The following is a 19,904-nucleotide window of genomic DNA, read 5'->3' as shown; positions in this document are numbered from 1 at the left end:
CTGCCTGGCCATTGGATGCGGGCTTGAATGGGGCAGATATGACTTGCTTGATCCCACTGCGGGTCATGAATTCCTTGAATTCAGCACTGGTGAAACACAGCCCATTGTCGCTGACTAGGACATCAGGCAGGCCGAGTGTGACAAACATAACTCGTAGGTTTTCGATGGTGGTGGTGGACGTGCTTGCAGACATTATTACACATTCAATCCATTTTGAATAAGCATCCACAACAACCAAGAACATTTTGCCTAGAAATGGGCCCGCATAGTCAACGTGGATCCTAGACCACGGTTTGGAGGACCACGACCACAAACTTAGCGGTGCCTCTCTGGGTGCATTGCTCAGTTGAGAGCATGTGTTGCACTGGCGCACGCATGACTCTAAATCTGAGTCAATGCCGGGCCACCACACATGGGATCTGGCTATGGCTTTCATCATTGCAATGCCTGGGTGGGTGCTGTGAAAGTCACGTATGTACGTTTCACTGCCTTTCTTGGGCAAGACCACGCGATTACCCCACAAAAGACAGTCCTGTAAGAACATTTCGTCTTTGCACCTGTGGAATGGCTTAATCTCTTCCTGCATCTCCACTGGGTCGCTGGATCAGCTCCCATGGAGGACACAGTTTTTTACCAAGGACAGTAAAGGATCCTAGCTGGTCCTGATCTGGCAGGCCGTAATGGGTGACTTTTCGTTTTCTAATGCATCCATCACCATGAGCAAGTCTGCAGGCTGTGCCATTTCCACCCCAGTGGTGGGCAATGGTAGCCAACTGAGAGCATCAGCACAGTTCTCTGTGCCCAGTCTGTGGCGGATTACATAGTTATATGCCGACAGTGTGAGCGCCCATCTTTGGATGCGGGCAGAGACATTGGTGTTAATCCCTTTGCTCTCTGAGAATAGCGACATGAACGGCTTATGGTCAGTTTCAAGATCAAACTTGAGACCAAACAAATACTGGTGCATTTTTTTCACCCCGTAAACGCCAGAGCTTCTTTTTCAATCATGCTGTAGGCCCTTTCGGCCTTGGACAGACTCCTGGACGCATAAGCGACCAGTTGCAAAATCCCCGATTCGTTAGCCTGTTGTAACACACACCCGACCCCATATGACGACACATCGCAAGCTAGCACTAATTGTTTGCATGGGTTATACAGAACAAGCAGTTTGTTTTAACATAACAGATTTCTGGCTTTCTCAAAGGCAGCCTCTTGTGAATTCCCCCATACCCAGTTATCTCCCTTGCGCAGTAGCACATGTAGGGGTTCTAGCAAGGTGCTTAACCCGGGTAGGAAATTACCAAAATAGTTGAGGAGTCCCAGGAACGACCACAGCTCCGTCACGTTCTGTGGTCCCAGCGCATTCTTAATCGCCTCCATCTTGGCGTCGGTGGGTCTGATGCCGTCTGCTGCAATTCTTCTTCCCAAGACCTCGACCTCCGGCGCCAGGAAAACACACTTCGAGCGTTTCAACCTGAGTCCCACACGATCTAGCCGACTTAGAACTTCTTCCAGATTCTTCACTTGTTCGATATGTCCCGACCTGTGACCAGTACGTCGTCCTGGAAAACCATGGTGCGGGGAACTGACTTTAGCAGGCTCTCCGTGTTCCGTTGGAAAATTGTCGCGGATGACCGAATCCCAAACAGGCATCTGTTATAGATGAACAGATCTTTGTGCGTGTTGATGCAGGTGAGGCCTTTCGAAGATTCCTGCAGCTCCTGCGTCATGTAGGCCGAGGTCAGGTCCAACTTGTTGAACGTCTTTCCTCCAGCCAGGGTCGCAAATAGGTCGTCTACCTTGGGTAGTGGGTACTGGTCCTGCAGCGAAAAACGGTTAATCGTTACTTTATAGTCCCCACAAATTCTGACCATGCCATCACCTTTTAATACCGGGACAATCGGACTGGCCCACTCGTTGAATTCCACCGGCGCGATGATGCCTTCTCGCTGCAGCCTGTCCAGCTCAATTTCCACTTTCTCTCGCATCATAAACAGTACCGCCCGTGCCTTGTGGTGGATGGATCATGTACCAGGAACCAAATGGATCTGCACTTTTGCCGCCGAGAAACCTCCAATGCCTGGCTCGAACATCGATGGAAATCTGCTCAGAACCTGCACATGAGGCATCGTCGACGGACGAAAGCGCTCGGATGTCGTCCCAGTTCCAGCGGATTTTTCCCAGCCAGCTACTACCGAACAGTGTGGGGCTACCCCTGGCACGATCCATAGTGGGAGTTCGTGCACTGCTCCATCAGAGGAGACTTTGACTTCTGCGCTGCCAATTACAGCGATCAGTTCTTTAGTGTAAGTTCTTAGCTTGGTATGAATGGGGCTGAGCTTGGGCCTGTGTGCCTTGTTGCACCACAGCATGTCAAAGGCCCGATAATCACCTCCACAATGCCAACAAGATGTTAACTGCCTCGCATTAACGATTGATGGCAGACTCTGGGTCATCTGAGGTCATGCAGCAGCCGGCGTGTACATTCTGCCACGTATATTCCTGCTCAAAAACGACGTTACTTTGTGCACATTACTGGCCGAAACCTCTTAATGCTGCGAAATTTGTTTGGTGTTATCGCTGGCGGATATAAATGCCTGGGCTATCGTTATGGCTTTGCTCAGATTCGGTGTTTCAACAGTCAATAGTTTGTGAAGGATTACCTCATGGCCAATGCCAAGCACAAAAAAGTCTCTCAGCATCAAATTCGCAATGTCCTGCAAGGCGCCTTAGTTCGGCGACGTAACTCGCCACTTTCTGGCCCTCCGACCGTTGACACGTGTAGAACCGATATCTCGCCATCAAAACGCTTTCCTTCGGATCTAGGTGCTCCCAGATCAGCGTACACAATTCTTCATAGGATTTGGTTGTTGGTTTAACCGGAGCTAGAAGATTCTTCATGAGGCCATAGGTTGTTGCCCCACAGACGGTAAGGAGGATCGCCCTTCGTTTGGCAGCATTCTTGTCCCCTTCCAGCTCATTGGTCACGAAGTATTGATCAAGTCGCTCCACAAAGGTCTCCCAATCGTCCCCTTCTGAGAACTTCTCCAGGATACCAACTGTTCTTTGCATTTTCGCGTGGTTGTTCATTACTTCATCGCCAATTGTTACGCTCATGATAAAGGATGAAACTGAGTACTGTATGCAATGAGTAAGTGTGACCTTAGCTCCTTTAATTAGACTCCAGAGTGCAGGTACCATGTGGGTGGCCTTATATAGAGTGCTCCCAAGGGATGCTGGGATCCCTTGGGATTCCAACAGGTAGGCCTTCTGGTAGTGATGTGATACAGGTTGCCGAGGATTAAATACATAACATCCCCATTGATAGTAATGGCAGCTCTGTAAAACAGAACTCAACATTGCTGTGAATGGGGATATGTCGTTTTTATTGGTTAGTCCGGCCTACGTGATCCCAGGATGCACATACGCTCCTGGAATAGGGGGGCCTCTGCGCTGGGCTGTGCATGGAGGCCTCCTAGCAGAAGTCTTCGTTCCTCCGGGACCATCAGGTACATTCGTAAATATTTTTGTCGTCAGAGGCATCCGCCCGAGGGAAGCTTCCGACCGCAATTTTAGAGCCAATGAATTACGCAAACTTCGCATGAGTCCAGCTTTTATGTCAATATACACTGAACTGTGGCATTAACTTTAGAAAAAGACAATTCTCTCCCTCTCTCCCTGTTTCAAACCTCTTCTTTACCCAGAGTGCGATGAGAATGTGGAACTCGATACCACAAGGAGCAGTTGAGGTGAATAGCATAGATACATTTAAGGGGAAGCATGATAAGCACATGAGAAAGGAATAGAACGTTATGCTGATAAGGTTAGATGAAGAAGGGTTGGGAGGAGGCTCGTGTGGAGCATAAACACCAGCATGGTTCAGTTGGGCCAAATGGTCTGTTTCTGTGCTGTAATTCTATGTAACTTACAGCAAGCTGGCATTTTCTAAACCCCAGGAGGGTGAATAAACCAAAGCGTAATCTCTGCCCTTCCCCCAGCTTTCTGTGTTGAGGACCGATACATCAAGACACCGAGCAAAACTACCACTTCCCTTCCCTTGGTGTGTGGGTCATGGCAGTGCATTGTCTTGGCAGCTAGTACTCCTGCCACACTCAGTACATGGAAGCCATTTTAACACTTAGTCCTTTCTGGACCCAACCCCTAAGGTCCGGTCTCCTACGGGCTGAATGGCTTGCAGACAGCAGATACCCTAATCCTACCAGATTTCCAGCACTGACCTCCTATTTCTCCTTCCCGAACTGTGGCTCCCATCCCCGTTCCTTCCCAAACCCAGTCCCCTCTCAGCCTGAAGCTGTGAATTTCACATTCACCCACACATGTTACAGTGAGTGCATAAAGAGGCCAGCTCTAACTTGCTTTTAATTAGCTTGCTCAGAGTGCTTTGGCGAAAAAGGCATCAGGACCAGGATCAAGAGGGACCCTGACACATGTCAACCTGTGTCCCAGCTTTGCAGGAAATTCTATTTTTAATCAATAGGCAGCTAATGTTGGTAATGGTAGCATAGTGGTTACATTACTAGTAATCCCAGAGGACTGGACGCATGCTCTGGGGATGTGAATTCAAATCCCACCATTATAATAAATGTACATCTGTATTTATTTATTATAACGGTGGGATTTGAATTCACTGGTAAAAGCTAGTACCAGTGGTAGTGACCATTAAACTAACGGATTGTCGTAAAAACCCATGTGGTTCACTAATGTCCTTTAGGGAAGGAAATCCAGCAATATGGTTGACTCTTAATTGCCCGCTGAAATGGTCTAGCAAGCCACTCAGTTAAGGGCAATTAAGGATGAGCAATAAATGCTGGCCTTGCAAGCGATGCCCACATCCTGTGAATGAATAAAGGGAAAAAAAAAGGGGAGATCAGGAGTTACCGTCTGGGAAGGTGTACAGCTCAAAAAATAAATTCCGTACACCTGTTGATGTGTTGTTGCCTCACCTCCCATATTGCCATCACCACCCTGCAGCAAGATTACGGCTTATGATTTTAGTACATTTATAATACATATTAACCCTCAAATAACTGAATGGAAGAGGTCCAACACTCTAAGTAGACCTAAATAGCTTCCCATTCTGTTGAGAAAGATTGATTTGTAAAGCTCCCTTTAATTACCTACTGGTGGCACCAACAGAATGCTGACAATGGATCAATCAGCCCCTGTATAGATTGCCTTATCAATTTCATGTTTCAGCACAAAAAGCAAAGCCAGTAAGAAGCATTGTGGTTTCAGGCAGATTCAAGTTATGAGCTGGCAAGAAAGGACAGATCAATCAACGGCTGCAACATACTGGATCTGCCAATGGTGTTGGAGATGAACACATCCTTAGGAACAGGAGGAGGCCATTCAGCCCCTTCAGACTGTTCTGCCATTCACTTGGATCATGGATGATCTGTACCTTAACTCCATTTACCCACCTTTGCACCATATTCCTTGATGCCCTTACCTAACTAAAATCTATCAATCACAATCTTGAACATTTCAATTGACCACCAGCATCGACAGCTTTTTGGGGACGAATGTTCCAGATTTCCACTACCTTTAGTGTGAAAAATGCTTCTTGATATAATTTCTAAATGACCTAGCTGTAATTTTAAGATTATACCCCCTTGTTCTGGATTCCCCCACCAGAGGAAATAGTTTCTCTCTTTCTACTCTATCGAATCCCTTTATCATTTTAAACACCTCACTTAGACCACCCCTCAACCTTCTAAACACTAGTGAAGACAAACTAATTTTATGCAACCTATCCTCATAATTTAACCATTTATGCCCTGGTATAATCCGGTGAATCTGCGCTGAACCCCCTCCAAAACTAACTTATCTTTCTTGAGGTTTGGTGCCCAAAGCTGAACGCAGAACTCCAGATGGGGTGTGACCAAGGATCTGTACAACTGAAGCGTCACTTTCTCACTTTTGTATTCCAAACCCCCTGAGATAACAGCCAATTTTTGATTACTTTTTGTATCTGTGCACTAGCTTTTAGTAATTTGTGTACCTGGACAACTAAATCTCTGCTCCTCCACAGCTCCTAGTCTCTTGCCATTAAGAAAATATTCTGATTTGTTTTTCTTGGATCCAAAGTGGATGACCTCACAATTCCCCACATTGAACTCGATCTGCCATAGTTTTGTATGCTCACTTAGTCTGTCTATGTCCCTTTGTAGCTTCCTGCTCCAATCTACACAACTTACTGTGCTTCCTAACTTAGTGTAATCTGCAAATATACAACTCTCGATTAATTTATCCAAGTAATTTATATATAAGATGAAAAACTGAGGCCCCAGACAACTACAAGAAATGAAGCCAGCCTAAATATAAACAAAACAGGAAAGGAGAGCAGAGGAAAGAATAATATAAGGGAGGACATTGATGGCCAGGGAATAAATATATATTTATAGAACAGGAATGTATAAAGCTGGTTGAAAATAACGTGAGAGAAACTGCTATTAAAAATGATTTAAACTGTCTGTACAGCAATGCACACAGTGTCCAGAATAAAACATGGGAACTAGAGGCAATAATACGTTGCGAGGAACCAGACACAGTAGGGATTACTGAGACATGGCTACAGAAAAACCAGGACTGGGATTAAACATTGCTGGGTATAACATATTTAGAAAAGATAGAGAGGGACAAAGGGAAGGTGGAGTAGCTGTACTTATTAGGGATAATATAATGGCAGTAGAAAAAAGTGACGCAGCTATCAGCAAGACAGAAATAGAATCCATGTGGATAGAGATAAAAGATAATAAAGGATCAATCACTCTAATAGGGGTAATCTACAGACCACTTAATAGTGGAAGGGAGGTGGAGCAAGAAATATGCAAACAAATTAAGGAAATGAGTAAAAAACATAGAATAATCATCATGGGGAATTTCAACTACCCCAATATTAATTGACCAGAATCGCAAAGGGGAAATGGGAATGGAGTTTCTACAATGTATACAGGACTCCTTTCTAACCCATTATGTAAGAAGCCCAACAAGGGAGGATTCAATATTGGATCTAGTAATGGGAATGAACCAGAACAGATAAGAGAAGTAAAAGTAGGGGAACATCTAGGCAATAGTGACCATAATATAATCATTTTAAGATAATAATTGAGAAGGACACAAGGATGATGAAGAACAGGGTAATAGATTGGAAAAAAAAAATGATTTTGAGGGGCTGAGAATAAAACTTGGGAAAATAAAATGGACAATAATATTGGCAAATAATGATGTAGAACAGCAGTGTGAAACATTTAAAATGGTGTTTAACAGAATCCATGAAAAATATATTCCACTAAAAAACAAGAACAAGCTAAACATTAATAAATCTACATGGATGAATAAAAACATAAGGGAAAAATTGAGGGTAAGCAAAGAGGCATACACTAAGTATATGGACAGCAGGGGAGAGCATAACAAAGGAGAATATGAAGAGATTAGGAGTGTAGTCAAAAAAACAATTAGGAAGGCAAAGAGGAACAATGGGGCTGAAATTCTGCACCACTGTTTTTGAGACGGTGTCACCGCCTGAGTGCTGATTTTAGCGCCGGGCGTTAGGCGCAGCCTCAAAGTCCTAAATTCAGTTTTTACGCCCAAAGATGGGAGAGCAGCGCTAAAAAGTGGTGTTGCACAGTCATCCTGGTGTGGGAGCTCAGGAGGCCAACTGAATTTCTCAACGGGAGGCTGCTGCCATGCGAGAAAAAAACGGGAACAAAATAAAAGAACTAAAACTTCTCTGATCCCACTCTTAACACCAAAGAAAACATGCAGAAATAACTAAAGAGAAAAACTTACCTTCCTTTCTGGGCGAGGTCTGCTCTGTTACAACAGCTTTTTCCTGGCTGTACGCCTGTTTGTACGGCAGCTGCACAAATCAAATGTCGCAACACATGCGTTGTACGCTGGATGACGTCACCACGTGGGCGGCGCAGCATTGCCTCTTGATGCCTCTGTCAAAGAGCTGACTCAATTTAGGTCGAGACGTCGACACCGCTTACCGATGATGGGAGACCTTTGCCGCCCATTAGCCATCTCCCGCGCGTGCTAACAGGTGGCGTAAAAACCCAATTTTGACCCCAATGAAATTCAAGTATCAAGGAACATGAAACGAAATAGTAAAATATTTTGCAGGCACATAAATATAAAAAGGAAAGTCCGGATGTAAATAGGGCTACTAAGGGATGGACAAGATAGTGGGGCAGAATTTCCGACATCCCGGACCCGTACAAAGTTTCTACAGACCCGGGAAGGCATCGGAAAAGCCAGTTTTCAGCACGCAATGCGCATGCGCTGAAGCTGGAGCTTGACAGATCGTAGCCAGATCGGGAGCGAGGACATTTATATTGGCAAGATTGGGCTATTTACCCATATCTTGCCCGGCAAATGCCCTCAAAAATCTTCGCCTACTTTTACAGGCGCAAGTGTTTTAAAACACACAAAAAGAATTGTAAAATAAAATTAAAAACACATAGTCTATTGGTAAAAACCCTCCCCACTACGGTAAGTTTATTTTTAACCATAATTTTAAAAACTTTTTTAAAAATCGGGAAACTATTTTATTTTTATAAGACATAATAACTTTAATCTCAATTAATTTTAAATATGTGTGGTCTGTTTTTTATTTTTTATTATTTTGTGTGATTTCTTTTGTTCCCATTAATAGCACTGAGAACTCATAGTTACGCGAGTCTCAGTGCTATTATAGTTCTCAGTGCTATTAATGGAAAGCTGTGAAATACTTACCTGATTGGCTGAGCAGTCACACATGACTGCATCTTCTGCGTCGGGACCCTCTGCACGGGAGCGCGCTTCACAGTGTGGGAGGAGAAGGCCTCCCCATCAGAAATCAGGGCGCCTCCTGGGACCACCAGGTAAATTCGTAAAAAATATCCAGCGAGGAGGCAATTGCCCGCGGGAAGACCCCCAGAGGAATTTCTGGGCCAATATCACAGGCAGCAATAGCGAGATGGCAGAAATATTAAATAATTACTTTGCTTCAGTATTTGCCAGGGAGACCGAACAGGTGGACATGAAATCAGTGATGAGATTCGAAATGAGATAACTGCATTTAAAATAAAAAGAAGAACAATATTAAATAAACCAATCAAACGCAAAGAAGATAAAACCCTTGGTCTGGACGGATTATACCCACATATCTTAAAAAAATCTAAGGAAGAGATAGCAGAGGCATTCCTATACTTATTTAATAATTCGTGAGAAAAAGGTGTATTGTCAGAGGACTGGCGGATAGCTAATGTAATACCTATATTTAAGAAGGGAAACAGAATATTTCCAGCGAACTATAGACCAGTCAGCTTAACATCGGTGGTAAGAAAAATAATGGAATCTCTACTAAAGGAAAAAATAGAAGAACATCTAGAAACCAAAAATATAATAATGAATAGTCAGCATGGATTTCAAAAGGAAAAGTCTTATTTGACCAACCTTATTGAATTCTTTGAAGAGGTAACAGAGAGAGCAGATAAAGGTGATGCAGTAGATGTAATTTATCTAAATTTTAAAAACGCCTTCGATAAGGTACCATATAATAGACTATTGAATGAGGTCAGAGAATGCGGAGTCAGGGTTCAAGTAGCAGAATGGATAATTAGCTGGCTTCAAGACAGAAATAAGAGAATACGGATAAAGGGTAGCTATTCAGAGTGGCAGAAGCAGGGAAGTGGTGTTCCACAAGGATCAGTGCTGGGACCATTGTTGTTCACAATTTATATTAATGATTTAGACTTTGGAATAAAAACACAATTTCTAAATTTGTGGATGACACCAAATTGGGGGGGCGGGGGGGATAGTTAGTACTGAGGAGGACTGCAAAAAATTACAGGAAGACATTAATAAACTTGCAGAATGGGCATATAATTGGCAAATGCATTCCAACATAGATAAATGTAAGGAATTATATTTTGGTAAAAAAAAAGAGGTCACATATTACTTGGAAAATACGAATCTAAACGGGGTACAAGAACAAGGGGATCTCGGAGTACAAATACACAAATCACTAAAAGTAGTAGCACAGATTAACAAGGCCATAAAAATCAAACCAAGCACTATGGTTTATTTCTAGAACTATAGAATTGAAAAGTGGAGAAGTTATGATAAACTTGTATCAAAGCTTGGTTAGACCACACTTGGAGTACTGCACAATCCTGGTCGCCATATTATAAAAAGGCACTGGAGAGGATGCAAAAATGATTTACAAGGATGATACCAGAAATGCGAGAGTATAACTATCAGGAAAGGATGATCAGGCAAAGTCTCTTTTCTCTTGAAAAGAGAAGGCTGAGGGATGAGCTTATCGAGGTCTTTAAAATTATGAAAAGTTTTGATAGAGTCGATACAGAGAGTTTTCACTTGTGGGGAAGAGCGAAACTAGAGGCCATCAATATAAGATAGTCACCAACAAATCAAATAGGGAATTCAGAACTTTTTACCCAAAGACTGGTGAGAATGAGGAACTCGCTACCACAGGGAGTGGTTGAAGCAAATAGTATAGATGCATTTAAGGGGTGGCTAGATAAGCCTATGAAGGAGAAGGGGATGGAGAGTTATGCTGATAGAGTTAGATGAGGAAAGAAGGGAGGAGGCTCAAGTGGAGCATAAACGCCGACATGGACTGTTTGGGCCAAATGGCCTGTTTCTGTGCCATATATCGTATGTCATCATCATAGGCAGTCCCTCGGAATCGAGGAAGACTTGCTTCCACTCTTAAAATGAGTCCTTAGGTGGCTGAACAGTCCAATACGAGAGCCACAGTCCCTGTCACAGGTGGAACAGATAGTCGTTGAGGGTAAGGGAGGGTGGGACAGATTTGCCGCACGCTCTTTCCACTGCCTGCATGCTCTCGGTGATGAGACTCGAGGTGCTCAGCGCCCTCCCGGATGCACTTCCTCCACTTAGGGCGGTCTTTGGCCAGGGACTCCCAGGTGTCGGTGGGGATGTTGCACTTTATCAGGGAGGCTTTGAGGGTGTCCCTGTAACATTTCCTCTGCCCAACTTTGGTTCATTTGCAGTGAAGGAGTTTCAAGTAGAGCGCATGCTTTGGGAGTCTCATGTCTGGCATGCGGACAATGTGACCTGCACAGCGGAGCTGATCAAGAGTGGTCAGTGCTTCAATGCTGGGGATATTGGTCTGGTCAAGGACGCTTTTGTTGGTGCGTCTGTCCTCCCAGGGGATTTGTAGGTCTTTGCGGAGATATAGTTGGTGGTATTTCTCCAGCGACTTGAGGTGACTACTGTACATGGGCCATGTCTCTGAGCCATACAGGAGGGCGGGTATTACTACAGCCCTGTAGATAATGAGCTTGGTGGTAGATTTGAGGGCCTGGTCTTTGAACACTCTTTTCCTCAGGTGGCCGAAGGCTGCACTGGCGCACTGGAGGTGGTGTTGAATCTCGTCATCAACGCGCCTCTTGTTGATAAGAGGCTCCTGAGGTATGGGAAATGGTCCACGTTGTCCAGGGCCGCGCCGTGGATATTGATGACTGGAGGGCAGTGCTGTGCAGCGAGGACAGACTGGTGGAGGACCTTTGTCTTACATATCCTATGAAGTCCTACTTACAGATCCCTGGGGAACACCACTTATCATATTCCGCCAATTAGAGAACATTCCCTTTATCTCTACTTTCTGTTTTGTATCTCCCAACCAATTACCAATAAGGTTATATCCAATTCTGTGCGCTTTGAATTTTGCTAATAATCCATTATGAGGAACCTTATCGAATGCATTCTGGAAGTCCATATAGACATCATCCATAGACACTCCCCTCTCCACCACATTCGTGACCTTCTCAAAAAGTTCAAGTAGATTAGTCAGACATAATCTACCCTCCGTAAATCCATGATAACTCTCTCTGATAGATTCCAGTCACCTCCCATTAACTGATGTTAAACTGACAGGTGTATAGTTACTTGATTTCTCCCTCTCTTCCTTCTTAAATAATGGAATGACATTTTCAATTTTCCAATCCAAAAGTGTAATTCCTGAATCTAGAGAGCTTTGCAAAATTCTAACGCATCAGCAATTCTTCACCTGTTTCTTTTAATACTCTAGGGTGGGAATCATCAGGTCCTGGAAATTTGCCTACCTTAAATCCCATTACTTTCTCCATTGTCATTTTCTTACTATATTAAATCCACTAAGTTCCTCTACTTTCCTTTAGTTTCCTTTGTAACGCTGATAATTTATCCTCTTTCTCCACTGAAAATTGACACAAAGTACTCATTTAACAAGTCTGCCATTCCTTATTGTCCATTATACTCTCATCTGCATCTGTCTTTAATGAGCCCACCCCCTTTACCACTCTCTCTATATATTTATAAAGACTTTTGCTAGTACATTTGATACCCCTTTTAAGTTTTTTTCATATTCCTCTTTTGTACCATTACTTTCTTCGTATCCCTTTGCTACTCTTAATGACTCCCCCAGTCCATTGGGTTTCCACAATTCCTTGCAGTGGTGGAAGCCTTTTCTTTTAACTTGATGCTGTCTCTTACCTCATTTGCTGACTATGATTGCTTAACTACACAAGGGAACTAGACTGGTTTTGTAACTTACCAATTTCTTTTTGCATACTTTGCACTGTCTGTAGGTTTATCCATTAACAATTTTAGCCCAGTTTGCTGTGGTTAGTTCAGTTCTTACTTTTTAAAACCTTGATTTGTGATTCTCCCATCTCCTTCTCAAGCCTAATATCAAATTCAGTCATATTGTGGTCACGACTTGCAAGATGTTCCTATACCTTCAGATTGTTAACTACTTCTGGTTTGTTACTAATCACCAAATTTAGTATAAGACCTGTTCCTTTCTGGGTATGATAACATATTGTTCTAACAAACTGTTCCGCGTCGATTCTAGAAATGCATCACATTTAATACTTAAGCTGTTCTGATTCTCACTGTCAGTGAAAATTAAAATCTCCTATTATAACTATATATTTTTTGCTCCATGCTTCCCTGATATCTGTATTTATACATCCCCCACTACATCACTACTATCAGGAGTGTTATGTATGTAACTATGTAATACTTGCCACCAGAGGGCGTGACTGTTGGAGTCCTAATGGTCACCTGCACACATGTGCAGGGCCAGTATAAAAGTTGGCTGCCATGTTGTTTAGGCACTCTGGAGTTGTAATACTGAAGACTAAGGTCACACTAAGTTTCGCTCACAGTACTCAGTCTCGTGGAGTTCTTCGATACACAACAACTGGCAACGAGTAACAAAATACGAACCTTCACGCAATCGTGGCTGCTGTTGGAATATTAGAGAGATTCGTAGAGGGTGATGATTGGGAAGCTTTCGTCGAGCGTCTTGACCAGTACTTCGTGTCCAACGAGCTGGAAGGAGATACTAACATGGCCAAGTGCAGGGCGGTTCTCCTCATCGTCTGTGGGCCTAAAATATACGGCCTCATCAAGAATTTGCTCGCACCGACAAAACCAACGGAGAAGGAATATAGAGTTGTGCACGCTGGTTCGAGGCCACCTCAAGCTGAAGGAGAGTATCCTCATGGCCAGGTATTGTTTTTACACGCACCATCGCTCCGGGGGCCAGGACGTGGCGGATTATGTTGCCAACCTGAGATGCCTCACGGGACCTTGCAATTTTGGAGCTGCGTTGGGGCAAATGCTGCGGGACCTTTTCGTGCTGGGCATCAGCCACGAGATCATTCTTCGAAAGTTGCTGGCTGCCGAAACCCTAGACCTGAACAGGGCCATCGCGATCACCCAGGCATGCATGGCCACGGACAATAACACCAAATAGATATCTTCTCAACATCGAAGCGCACCGGCAAGTACTGTGCATAAAATAACATCGCTAGCAGGCCAAACTGAATATGGCAGGGCCCATACGTCTGTGGCTGCAAGACCTGTGATGACTCAGAGTCTGCCATCGGGGGTGAATGTGAATCCATTAGCACTGTGTTGACGCTACGGGGGTAATCATCGGGCCCATCAATGTCGATTCAAGCACTACGTGTGCAAAGGCTGCACAATGATGGGGCACCTCCAGTGAATGGGCAAACGTGCTAAGACATACCATGTGGCAGAGGGTGATTGATCCGGCGCGGATCACGCAGCACAGGCAACTCAACCTGAGGAAGAAGTGTAAGGGGTCCATACCTTCACCACCAAGAGCCCTCCTATAATGCTGAAAGTCAAATTAAATGGAGTTCCAGCATCCATGGAGTTGGACACGGTTGCGAGTCAGTCAATAATGAGGCAGAAGGCTTTCGAAAAACTGTGGGGCAATAAAGCACAAAGGCCCAAACTGAGCCCAATTAATGCAAAGCTGTGAACCTACACCAAAGAGCTCATACCAGTCACTGGAAGTGTGGCAGTGAAGGTAACGTATGATGGAGCTGTGCATGACCTATCATTGTGGATTATTCCAGGCAATGGCCCAACGCTATTTGGCAGAAGCTGGCTAGAAAAGATTAGATGGAATTGGAATGACATCAAAGCACTATCTTCAGTGGATGACGCCTCATGTACTCAAGTGCTGAGCAAGTTTCTCTCGCTATTCGAACCAGGCATCGGCAACTTCACAGGCGCTAAGGTACAGATCCATCTAGGCCCCGATACACGCCCTGTCCATCACAAGGCTCGGGCGGTTCCGTACATGATGAGGGAGAAAGTCGAGATCGAACTGGACAGACTCCAATGCGAAGGAATCATATCGCCAGTCGAGTTCAATGAGTGGGCCAATCCAATTGTTCCGGTGTTGAAAAGCGATGGCACGTTCAGAATCGGCGGAGACTACAAGGTAACGATTAACCGAGTCTCACTGCAGGACCAGTACCCACTGCCCAAGGCGGATGACCTGTTCGCAACATTAGCAGGGGGGGAAGTCATTCACCAAGTTGGACCTAACCTCCGCCTACATGACACAGGAGCTGGCTGACTCTTCGAAAAGACTGCCGTGCATCAACACACACAAAGGGCTGTTTATATACCACAGGTGCCCTTTCGGGATTCGCTCGGCTGCAGCCATTTTCCAGAGAAACATGGAGAGTTTGCTGAAATTTGTTCCGCGCAGCGTTGTGTTTCAAGACGACATCCTGATCATTGGTCGTGACACCATCGAACATCTACACAACCTGGAAGAGGTTCTAAGTCGCCTATACAGAGTGGGATTCAGGCTGAAACGCTCCAAGTGTGTTTTCCTGGTGCCAGAAGTCGAATTTTTGGGAGAAAGATTGCAGCAGACAGCATCAGGCTCACGGACTCAAAGACAGAGGCCATCAAGAATGCACCCAGACCACAGAATGTGACGGAGCTGCGTTCGTTCCTGGGACTCCTCAACTATTTCGGTAACTTTCTACCCGGGTTGAGCACGTCGTTAGAGCCTTTGCACATGTTGCTATGTAAGGGTGGTGACTGGGTTTAGGGCAAATCTCAAGACACAGCCTGTGAGAAGGCCAGAAACCTGCTATGTTCAAATAAGTTACTTGTACACTATGACCCATATAAATGTTTAGTGCTAGTTTGTGACGCCTTATCGTACGGGGTCGGCTGTATGTTACAACAAGCCAATGTATCGGGCAACCTCCAACCGGTTGCATACGCATCTAAAAGTCTGTCTAAGGCTGAGAGAGCCTATAGTATGGTCGAGAAAGAGGCGTTAGCATGTGTATATGGGGTTAAGAAAATGCACCAACACCTATTTGGACTTTGGTTTGAGCTTGAAACTGACCACAAGCCGTTCATTTCACTGTTTTCAGAAAGGAAAGGTATAAACACCAATGCTTCATCCCGCATCCAAAGATGGGCACTAACATTGTCCGCTTATGACTATGTTATCCGCCACAGACCAGGCACGGAGAACTATGCCGATGTTCTTAGCCGGCTACCATTACCCACCACTGGAGTTGAAATGGCACTGCCCGCAGACTTGTTACTGATCATTAATGCTTTTGAGAGCGAGGGGTCACCTGTCACAGCTTGCCAGATCAGGACCTGGACCTGTGCTATCATTAGTAAAGAGTTGCGTCCAAAATAGGAACTGGTCGGTTGTTCCCGGGGAAATGCAAGATGAAATTGAGCCGTTTCACCGACGCAAAGATGAATTGTCCATCCAATTCAATTGTCTCGTATGGGATAATCGCGTGGTTTTGCCAAAAAAGGCAGGAAAACGTTTATACGCGACCTACACAGTACCCTTCCAGGCATTGTCATGATGAAGGCAATTGCCAGGTCACATGTTTGGTGGCCCGGCATTGACTCGGACTTGGGGTCATGCGTGCATCAGTGCAACACTTGCTCACAACTGAGCAATGCACCAAGGGAGGCTCCACTGAGTCTGTGGTCATGGCCCTCCAAACCATGGTCCAGGATCCACGTAGATTTTGCCGGCCCCTTTCTATGAAAGATGTTTTTAGTAGTTGTGGAGGCTTACTCCAAGTGGATTGAATGTGTAATTATGTTATCCAGCACGTCCACAGCCACCATTGAAAGCCCCTGGGCTATGTTCGCCACCCATGGCTTGCCCGACGTCCTTGTCAGCGACAATGGACCATATTTCACTAGCTCGGAATTCAACAAATTTATGACCCGCAATGGCATCAAGCATGTCAGGTCTGCTCCGTTTAAGCCCACGTCTAATGGTCAAGCAGAGCAGGCAGTCTAAACAATCAAGCAGAGCATGAAACGCGTGACGGACAGCTCCCTGCATACCCGTTTGTCTCGCATTCTGCTCAGTTACCGGACGCGACCCCACTCGTTCACCGGGGTTCCCCCGGCAGAATTGTTAATGAAGAGAGTCCTCAAAACCAGGCTCTCTCCCTAGTCCACCCGGATCTTAATGATCATGCGACACCGGCAGAACATGTACCACGTTCGTGCGGCTGTTTCACATGACATCGATGTCAACGACCCTGTGTTTGTTCTGAATTACGGTCATGGTCTCAAGTGGGTTGCTGGCACTGTTTTGGCCAAGGAAGGGAATAGGGTGTTTATAATCAAACTGTTAAATGGCCAAACGTGCAGAAAGCATTTAGATCAGACCAAATTGCAATTTACTGACAACCAGGAACGACTTGAAGAGGACATCACCATCGACGATCCACCAACACATACCCAACCAGCAAACGACCTCGCTGTCGATCACGAGGATGAACCCACCGTTCTGGACAGTCCTGTCAGACCAGCTGCGGTGCAGTGCAGCAATGGTCTGGCCAATTCACACACGCCAGGGTTTGAACTTCGAGGATCAACCAGGGAGTGAAGGGCTCCGGATCGCCTCAACTTGTAAATAATTTGTACCGAAGACTTTGGGGGGGGGGGGGGGGAGTGATGTTATGTATGTAACTATGTAATACTTGCCACCAGAAGGCGCGACTGTTGGAGTTCTAATGGTCACCTGCTAATACGTGCAGGGCCAGTATAAAAGGTTGGCTGCCATGTTGTTTAGGCACTCTGGAGTTGTAATAAAGAAGACTAAGGTCACACTAAGTTTAGCTCACAGTACTCAGCCTCGTGGAGTTCTTCTATACACAACAAGGAGGTCTGTAGACAACTCCCACCAGACTGTCAACTCATTCTGATCACCCTTACTGCTTTCCACTGTTGTAATTGTGTATTTTACCAACATTGCTACTCTCCCTCCTTTCCCAATTGCCCTGCCTTTTCTAAAGATCATATAGCCTAGAATATTTAACTCCCAATCATGCCCAGCTTGTGGCCCAGTCTCTGTAATTGCCACTGCATCATACCCTTTAACTGAAGTTATGTTTCTAACTCATTTGTTGTATGCTCGTGTGGAGTATAAACACTGGCACAGACAAGTTGGGCTGAATGACTTGTTTCCGTGCTGTACATTCCATGTAATTCTATGTAATTTCTCATTATAAATGCATTTGTGTACAGAGCTCTATCCCCACCCTGCCCACATGTCCTGCTGGTCTTCCTCTTATACTTTCTAACATATTAGGTGGATTTTCCTATCCCCGCGTTATGTCTGTGATGTACTTATGAATGACTCCATGAGGCAATGTGTTGTACTCAAACTGTAGTGACCTTGATCCTTTATTCCAAACTCCAGAGTGAGGCACAAGCATTGTGTGCAGCCTTTTATACTGGGCCCTGCCACCAGGGTAGGAAACCCCTAGTCTCCACCAGTTGCACCCTCTAGTGGTGCCAGCATGTATATACACAGTGTAACCCTTATTGATCGTACATCAGGTAAACAAGTCTCCATCTTATGCAACCACACAGTGACTACACAGAGAGTACATCCATAGTCTGCATATACAACAACCCTTCCCCCACCCCCCCCCCCACCGTCTAGTGTTGACCTCTTTAGATGGGGACCCGTGGTTGGCATTGGGGATCATGGTTTGCACACACACACACACACACACACACACACACACACACACACACACGTCTGCAATCGCCCTTGACCTGGGATGGTGATGAGTGTGATCTCCAGATCTATAATTTGACTAACTGTTTTTGTGACGGTTGAACTGTTGAAAAGGATGAGACATTTCCCCAGTTCACTATGTCAATAAAGATGTTAACCTGTTTATTTAAATTGGTGACTGCCTCTATTAAAATAGCGGAGAAAAAGATGTCATAGAAACACGTTATATGTTTATCTGCCTATATAATGTCTAGGCTACTGTAACTTTCAATCTCTCTTGGTGCAGGTTTAACATGTTGTACCACCGTCTCAAAGCAAGTTTGACAAAAGGTATATACATAAATAGAGCTGGAGCACCGGGTCCTGGAACATCATGGGCCACCCCGACCTGTGAGAGAACACCACCGCTTGTCGGGGCTATAAATAGAGCTGGAACGCGGGCCCTGGAACATCGTGGTGGAGGTGTGGCGAATGAGGGTATGGGGCCCAGAAGAGTCGAAGGCCCAGGGGCAGCACGGACCTGCCCACACTGCGATATGTGTGCACACTAGGTCCGTGTGACAGAGCAGGTCTCCAGTCATCCTGGTTAATCCTTGCCACTGGATAAAGGCCGAGCTCTGTCAAGCCTATTTGGTGGCTGATATGCAACGGTCACCACACGTTAAAAAAATTCACGCATGGGCACCTTCCACCCCCTCAACTGAAGTTCAGGACTGGAACATCGGGTCCTTCATTGAAACATCTGTGAACTCTCGTGGAAGCAAGTCATCCTCGTTCGAGGGGCCGCCTATGATGATGATGACATATTTAGACCTTTAAATATGCAACCAATCTAAGCGTTGTTCAAAATGTACCCATTCGAATTGTTTAACAGTCCTACACACTGCAATGTTTTGTAGGAGTAATTAGGAATTTCCATAACTCAGCATTTTGCAGATCTGCAAGTTGGCTTTTCAGTAACAATGTGATGTTGTAGTATATGGTACCCGTTATGCAAATTCATGCTGTTTGTCCTGTTTTGATTCAAACAGATTGCATTGTCACTACTTTAAACCTTCTACTTATTGTTTCCCCACAGGGGATATGATTGAGATTACAAACCTAGAATTGTAGGGAATGTTGCACATGTGTCCCAAATCACACCACTCTATGGCATTACACAATGGTCCTCAAGTACAATGTGGCAGCACATTGCCACCGTCATAACTGGAATGTTTCCCTGCCTATGGAGAGAAAGAACAAACTTCCATTTATATAACACTTTTCATATCATCAGGACGTCCCAAAGTTCTTCACAGCCAATAACTGTTTAAGTGTAGTCAAAGATGCTTTGTAGGAGAATGTGTTGTCCAATTTGCACACAGCAAGATCCCACAACAGCAATGAGATTTTAAAAATGCCGAGTGAATCTGTTTTGATGGTGTTGGTTGAGGGATGGGTGTTGTTCAATACAAAGCCTGAAATTGGATCTGTGTTGAGTTGGCTGTAGTCAGCCACTACAGTT

General features: G+C 44.9%; 1 long non-coding RNA gene across 1 annotated transcript; it reads left to right on the top strand.

The window, feature by feature from the left end:
* Window positions 1-8,802: 8,802 nt before the first annotated feature.
* On the top strand, window positions 8,803-19,398 carry LOC139272676 (uncharacterized). The gene is made up of 2 exons (XR_011594934.1): window positions 8,803-8,888; window positions 18,687-19,398. It is a non-coding gene; the product is annotated as an uncharacterized lncRNA (long non-coding RNA).
* Window positions 19,399-19,904: the final 506 nt, after the last annotated feature.

This window comes from Pristiophorus japonicus, chromosome 9 (genome assembly GCF_044704955.1).
Source record: "Pristiophorus japonicus isolate sPriJap1 chromosome 9, sPriJap1.hap1, whole genome shotgun sequence".
NCBI classification, from domain to species: domain Eukaryota; kingdom Metazoa; phylum Chordata; class Chondrichthyes; family Pristiophoridae; genus Pristiophorus; species Pristiophorus japonicus.
The sequence above is the reverse complement of the archived record's forward strand: the minus strand, read 5'-3'. Positions and strand labels throughout refer to the sequence as shown.